This window comes from Scyliorhinus torazame, chromosome 9 (assembly GCF_047496885.1).
Source record: "Scyliorhinus torazame isolate Kashiwa2021f chromosome 9, sScyTor2.1, whole genome shotgun sequence".
NCBI classification, from domain to species: Eukaryota; Metazoa; Chordata; class Chondrichthyes; order Carcharhiniformes; family Scyliorhinidae; genus Scyliorhinus; species Scyliorhinus torazame.
In genome coordinates this window covers 28865648-28872428 of record NC_092715.1, presented here as the reverse complement: position 1 = coordinate 28872428, position 6781 = coordinate 28865648, and positions in this window count along the sequence as shown.

Below are 6781 nucleotides of genomic sequence, written 5' to 3'. Positions count from 1 at the left end.
AGTGAGTGAGTCTGTGTGAGTGAGTGAGTGAGTCTGTGTGAGTGAGTGAGTGAGTCTGTGTGAGTGAGTGAGTGGGTCTGTGTGAGTGAGTGAGTGAGTCTGTGTGAGTGAGTGAGTCTGTGTGAGTGAGTGAGTGGGTCTGTGTGAGTGAGTGAGTGAGTCTGTGTGAGTGAGTGAGTGAGTCTGTGTGAGTGAGTGAGTGAGTCTGTGTGAGTAAGTGAGTGAGTCTGTGTGAGTGAGTGAGTGAGTCTGTGTGAGTGAGTGAGTGAGTCTGTGTGAGTGAGTGAGTGTGTCTGTGTGAGTGAGTGAGTGGGTCTGTGTGAGTGAGTGAGTGAGTCTGTGTGAGTGAGTGAGTGAGTCTGTGTGAGTGAGTGAGTGAGTCTGTGTGAGTGGGTGAGTGGGTCTGTGTGAGTGAGTGAGTGAGTCTGTGTGAGTGAGTGAGTGAGTCTGTGTGAGTGAGTGAGTCTGTGTGAGTGAGTGGGTGAGTCTGTGTGAGTGAGTGAGTGAGTCTGTGTGAGTGAGTGAGTCTGTGTGAGTGGGTGAGTGGGTCTGCGTGAGTGACTGAGTGAGTCTGTGTGAGTGAGTGAGTGAGTCTGTGTGAGTGAGTGAGTAAGTCTGTGTGAGTGAGTGAGTGAGTCTGTGTGAGTGAGTGAGTGAGTCTGTGTGAGTGAGTGAGTGAGTCTGTGTGAGCGAGTGAGTGAGTCTGTGTGAGTGAGTGAGTCTGTGTGAGTGAGTGAGTGAGTCTGTGTGAGTGAGTGAGTGAGTCTGTGTGAGTGAGTGAGTGAGTCTGTGTGAGTGAGTGAGTCTGTGTGAGTGGGTGAGTGGGTCTGTGTGAGTGAGTGAGTGAGTCTGTGTGAGTGAGTGAGTGAGTCTGTGTGAGTGAGTGAGTAAGTCTGTGTGAGTGAGTGAGTGAGTCTGTGTGAGTGAGTGAGTGAGTCTGTGTGAGTGAGTGAGTGAGTCTGTGTGAGCGAGTGAGTGAGTCTGTGTGAGTGAGTGAGTCTGTGTGAGTGAGTGAGTCTGTGTGTGTGAGTGAGTGAGTCTGTGTGAGTGAGTGAGTGGGTCTGTGTGAGTGAGTGAGTCTGTGTGAGTGAGTGGGTCTGTGTGAGTGAGTGAGTGGGTCTGTGTGAGTGAGTGAGTGAGTCTGTGTGAGTGAGTGAGTGAGTCTGTGTGAGTGAGTGAGTGAGTCTGTGTGAGTGAGTGAGTGAGTGAGTCTGTGTGAGTGAGTGAGTGGGTCTGTGTGAGTGAGTGAGTGAGTCTGTGTGAGTGAGTCTGTGTGAGTGAGTGAGTGAGTCTGTGTGAGTGAGTGAGTGAGTGGGTCTGTGTGAGTGAGTTAGTCTGAGTGAGTGAGTGACTGAGTCTGTGTGAGTGAGTGAGTGGGTCTGTGTGAGTGAGTGAGTGAGTCTGTGTGAGTGAGTGAGTGGGACTGTGTGAGTGAGTGAGTGAGTCTGTGTGAGTGAGTGAGTCTGTGTGAGTGAGTGAGTGAGTGAGTGAGTGGGTCTGTGTGAGTAAGTGAGTGGGTCTGTGTGAGTGAGTGAGTGAGTCTGTGTGAGTGAGTGAGTGAGTCTATGTGAGTGAGTGGGTCTGTGTGAGTGAGTGAGTCTGTGTGTGTGAGTGAGTGAGTCTGTGTGAGTGAGTGCGTGAGTGAGTGAGTGAGTGAGTGAGTGGGTCTGTGTGAGTGAGTGAGTGGGTCTGTGTGAGTGAATGAGTGAGTCTGTGTGAGTGAGTGAGTGAGTCTGTGTGAGTGAGTGGGTCTGTGTGAGTGAGTGAGTCTGTGTGAGTGAGGGAGTCTGTGTGAGTGAGTGAGTGGGTCTGTGTGTGTGAGTGAGTGAGTCTGTGTTTGTGAGTGAGTGGGTCTGTGTGAGTGAGTGAGTGAGTCTGTGTGAGTCAGTGAGTGAGTCTGTGTGTGTGAGTGAGTGAGTCTGTGTGAGTGAGTGAGTGGGTCTGTGTGAGTGAGTCTGTGTGAGTGAGTGAGTGAGTCTGTGTGAGTGAGTGATTGAGTGAGTCTGTGTGAGTGAGTGAGTGAGTCTGTGTGAGTGAGTGAGTGAGTCTGTGTGAGTGAATCTGTGTGAGTCTGTGTGAGTGAGTCTGTGTGTGTGATGGGTCTGTGTGAGTGAGTGAGTGAGTCTGTGTGAGTGAGTCTGTGTGAGTGAGTGAGTGAGTCTGTGTGAGTGAGTCTGTGTGTGTGAGTGAGTGAGTCTGTGTGAGTGAGTGAGTCTGTGTGTGTGAGTGAGTGAGTCTGTGTGAGTGAGTGAGTCTGTGTGAGTGAGTGAGTGGGTCTGTGTGAGTGAGTGAGTGGGTCTGTGTGAGTGAGTGAGTGAATCTGTGTGTGTGAGTGAGTGAGTCTGTGTGTGTGAGTGAGTGAGTCTGTGTGAGTGAGTGAGTCTGTGTGTGTGAGTGAGTGAGTGAGTGAGTGGGTCTGTGTGAGTGGGTCTGTGTGAGTGAGTGAGTGAGTCTGTGTGAGTGAGTCTGTGTGAGTCTGTGTGAGTGAGTGAGTCTGTGTGTGTGAGTGAGTGAGTCTGTTTGAGTGAGTGAGTGAGTCTGTGTGAGTGAGTGAGTGAGTCTGAGTGAGTCTGTGTGAGTGAGTGAGTGAGTCTGTGTGAGTGAGTGAGTGAGTCTGTGTGTGAGTGAGTGAGTGAGTCTGTGTGAGTGAGTGAGTGGGTCTGTGTGAGTGAGTGAGTGGGTCTGTGTGAGTGAGTGAGTGAGTCTGTGTGAGTGAGTGAGTGGGTCTGTGTGAGTGAGTGAGTGAGTCTGTGTGAGTGAGTGAGTGAGTCTGTGTGAGTGAGTGAGTGGGTCTGTGTGTGAGTGAGTGAGTCTGTGTGAGTGAGTGAGTGAGTCTGTGTGAGTGAGTGAGTGAGTCTGTGTGCGTGAGTGATTGGTCTGTGTGAGTGAGTGAGTGAGTCTGTGTGAGTGAGTGAGTGGGTCTGTGTGAGTGAGTGAGTGGGTCTGTGTGAGTGAGTGAGTGAGTCTGTGTGAGTGAGTGAGTGGGTCTGTGTGAGTGAGTGAGTGAGTGGGTCTGTGTGAGTGAGTGAGTGAGTCTGTGTGAGTGAGTGAGTGAGTCTGTGTGAGTGAGTGAGTGGGTCTGTGTGAGTGAGTGAGTGAGTGGGTCTGTGTGAGTGAGTGAGTGAGTCTGTGAGAGTGAGTGAGTGAGTCTGTGTGAGTGAGTGAGTGAGTCTGTGTGAGTGAGTGAATCTGTGTGAGTGAGTCTGTGAGTGAGTGAGTGAGTGAGTCTGTGTGAGTGAGTGATTGAGTCTGTGTGAGTGAGTGAGTGAGTCTGTGTGAGTGAGTGAGTGAGTCTGTGTGAGTGAGTGAATCTGTGTGAGTGAGTCTGTGAGTGAGTGAGTGAGTGAGTGGGTCTGTGTGTGTGAGTGAGTGAGTCTCTGTGAGTGAGTGAGTGGGTCTGTGTGAGTGAGTGATTGAGTCTGTGTGAGTGAGTGAGTGAGTCTGTGTGAGTGAGTGAGTGAGTCTGTGTGAGTGAGTGAATCTGTGTGAGTGAGTCTGTGAGTGAGTGAGTGAGTCTGTGTGAGTGAGTGAGTCTGTGTGAGTGAGTGAGTGGGTCTGTGTGTGTGAGTGGGTCTGTGTGAGGGAGTGAGTGGGTCTGTGTGAGGGAGTGAGTGGGTCTGTGTGAGTGAGTGAGTGAGTCTGTGTGAGTGAGTGAGTGGGTCTGTGTGAGTGAGTGAGTGAGTCTGTGTGAGTGAGTGAGTGAGTTTGTGTGTGTGTGTGAGTGAGTCTGTGTGAGTGAGTGAGTGAGTCTGTGTGAGTGAGTGAGTGGGTCTGTGTGAGTGAGTGAGTGAGTCTGTGTGAGTGAGTGAGTGAGTCTGTGTGAGTGAGTGGGTCTGTGTGAGTGAGTGAGTCAGTGTGAGGGAGTGAGTGGGTCTGTGTGAGTGGGTGAGTGGGTCTGTGTGAGTGAGTGAGTGAGTCTGTGTGAGTGAGTGAGTGAGTCTGTGTGAGTGAGTGAGTCTGTGTGAGTGAGTGGGTGAGTCTGTGTGAGTGAGTAAGTGAGTCTGTGTGAGTGAGTGAGTCTGTGTGAGTGGGTCTGCGTGAGTGACTGAGTGAGTCTGTGTGAGTGAGTGAGTAAGTCTGTGTGAGTGAGTGAGTGAGTCTGTGTGAGTGAGTGAGTGAGTCTGTGTGAGTGAGTGAGTCTGTGTGAGCGAGTGAGTGAGTCTGTGTGAGTGAGTGAGTCTGTGTGAATGAGTGAGTGAGTCTGTGTGAGTGAGTGAGTGAGTCTGTGTGAGTGAGTGAGTGAGTCTGTGTGTTTGAGTGAGTGAGTCTGTGTGAGTGAGTGAGTGAGTCTGTGTGAGTGAGTGAGTCTGTGTGAGTGGGTGAGTGGGTCTGTGTGAGTGAGTGAGTGAGTCTGTGTGAGTGAGTGAGTGAGTCTGTGTGAGTGAGTGAGTAAGTCTGTGTGAGTGAGTGAGTGAGTCTGTGTGAGTGAGTGAGTGAGTCTGTGTGAGTGAGTGAGTGAGTCTGTGTGAGTGAGTGAGTGAGTCTGTGTGAGTGAGTGAGTCTGTGTGAGTGAGTGAGTCTGTGTGTGTGAGTGAGTGAGTCTGTGTGAGTGAGTGAGTGGGTCTGTGTGAGTGAGTGAGTCTGTGTGAGTGAGTGGGTCTGTGTGAGTGAGTGAGTGGGTCTGTGTGAGTGAGTGAGTGAGTCTGTGTGAGTGAGTGAGTGAGTGAGTGAGTGAGTGAGTCTGTGTGAGTGAGTGAGTGGGTCTGTGTGAGTGAGTGAGTGAGTCTGTGTGAGTGAGTCTGTGTGAGTGAGTGAGTGAGTCTGTGTGAGTGAGTGAGTGAGTGGGTCTGTGTGAGTGAGTTAGTCTGAGTGAGTGAGTGACTGAGTCTGTGTGAGTGAGTGAGTGGGTCTGTGTGAGTGAGTGAGTGAGTCTGTGTGAGTGAGTGAGTGGGACTGTGTGAGTGAGTGAGTGAGTCTGTGTGAGTGAGTGAGTCTGAGTGAGTGAGTGAGTGAGTGAGTGGGTCTGTGTGAGTAAGTGAGTGGGTCTGTGTGAGTGAGTGAGTGAGTCTGTGTGAGTGAGTGAGTGAGTCTGTGTGAGTGAGTGGGTCTGTGTGAGTGAGTGAGTCTGTGTGTGTGAGTGAGTGAGTCTGTGTGAGTGAGTGCGTGAGTGAGTGAGTGAGTGAGTGAGTGGGTCTGTGTGAGTGAGTGAGTGGGTCTGTGTGAGTGAATGAGTGAGTCTGTGTGAGTGAGTGAGTGAGTTTGTGTGAGTGAGTGGGTCTGTGTGAGTGAGTGAGTCTGTGTGAGTGAGGGAGTCTGTGTGAGTGAGTGAGTGGGTCTGTGTGTGTGAGTGAGTGAGTCTGTGTGTGTGAGTGAGTGGGTCTGTGTGAGTGAGTGAGTGAGTCTGTGTGAGTCAGTGAGTGAGTCTGTGTGAGTGAGTGAGTGAGTCTGTGTGTGTGAGTGAGTGAGTCTGTGTGAGTGAGTGAGTGGGTCTGTGTGAGTGAGTCTGTGTGAGTGAGTGAGTGAGTCTGTGTGAGTGAGTGATTGAGTGAGTCTGTGTGAGTGAGTGAGTGAGTCTGTGTGAGTGAGTGAGTGAGTCTGTGTGAGTGAATCTGTGTGAGTCTGTGTGAGTGAGTCTGTGTGTGTGATGGGTCTGTGTGAGTGAGTGAGTGAGTCTGTGTGAGTGAGTGAGTTAGTCTGTGTGAGTGAGTGAGTGAGTCTGTGTGAGTGAGTCTGTGTGAGTGAGTGAGTGAGTCTGTGTGAGTGAGTGAGTGAGTGGGTCTGTGTGAGTGAGTTAGTCTGAGTGAGTGTGTGACTGAGTCTGTGTGAGTGAGTGAGTGGGTCTGTGTGAGTGAGTGAGTGAGTCTGTGTGAGTGAGTGAGTGGGACTGTGTGAGTGAGTGAGTGAGTCTGTGTGAGTGAGTGAGTCTGTGAGAGTGAGTGAGTGAGTGAGTGAGTGAGTGGGTCTGTGTGAGTAAGTGAGTGGGTCTGTGTGAGTGAGTGAGTGAGTCTGTGTGAGTGAGTGAGTGAGTCTGTGTGAGTGAGTGGGTCTGTGTGAGTGAGTGAGTCTGTGTGTGTGAGTGAGTGAGTCTGTGTGAGTGAGTGCGTGAGTGAGTGAGTGAGTGAGTGAGTGGGTCTGTGTGAGTGAGTGAGTGGGTCTGTGTGAGTGAATGAGTGAGTCTGTGTGAGTGAGTGAGTGAGTCTGTGTGAGTGAGTGGGTCTGTGTGAGTGAGTGAGTCTGTGTGAGTGAGGGAGTCTGTGTGAGTGAGTGAGTGGGTCTGTGTGTGTGAGTGAGTGAGTCTGTGTGTGTGAGTGAGTGGGTCTGTGTGAGTGAGTGAGTGAGTCTGTGTGAGTCAGTGAGTGAGTCTGTGTGTGTGAGTGAGTGAGTCTGTGTGAGTGAGTGAGTGGGTCTGTGTGAGTGAGTCTGTGTGAGTGAGTGAGTGAGTCTGTGTGAGTGAGTGATTGAGTGAGTCTGTGTGAGTGAGTGAGTGAGTCTGTGTGAGTGAGTGAGTGAGTCTGTGTGAGTGAATCTGTGTGAGTCTGTGTGAGTGAGTCTGTGTGTGTGATGGGTCTGTGTGAGTGAGTGAGTGAGTCTGTGTGAGTGAGTCTGTGTGAGTGAGTGAGTGAGTCTGTGTGAGTGAGTCTGTGTGTGTGAGTGAGTGAGTCTGTGTGAGTGAGTGAGTCTGTGTGTGTGAGTGAGTGAGTCTGTGTGAGTGAGTGAGTCTGTGTGAGTGAGTGAGTGGGTCTGTGTGAGTGAGTGAGTGGGTCTGTGTGAGTGAGTGAGTGAATCTGTGTGTGTGAGTGAGTGAGTCTGTGTGTGTGAGTGAGTGAGTCTGTGTGAGTGA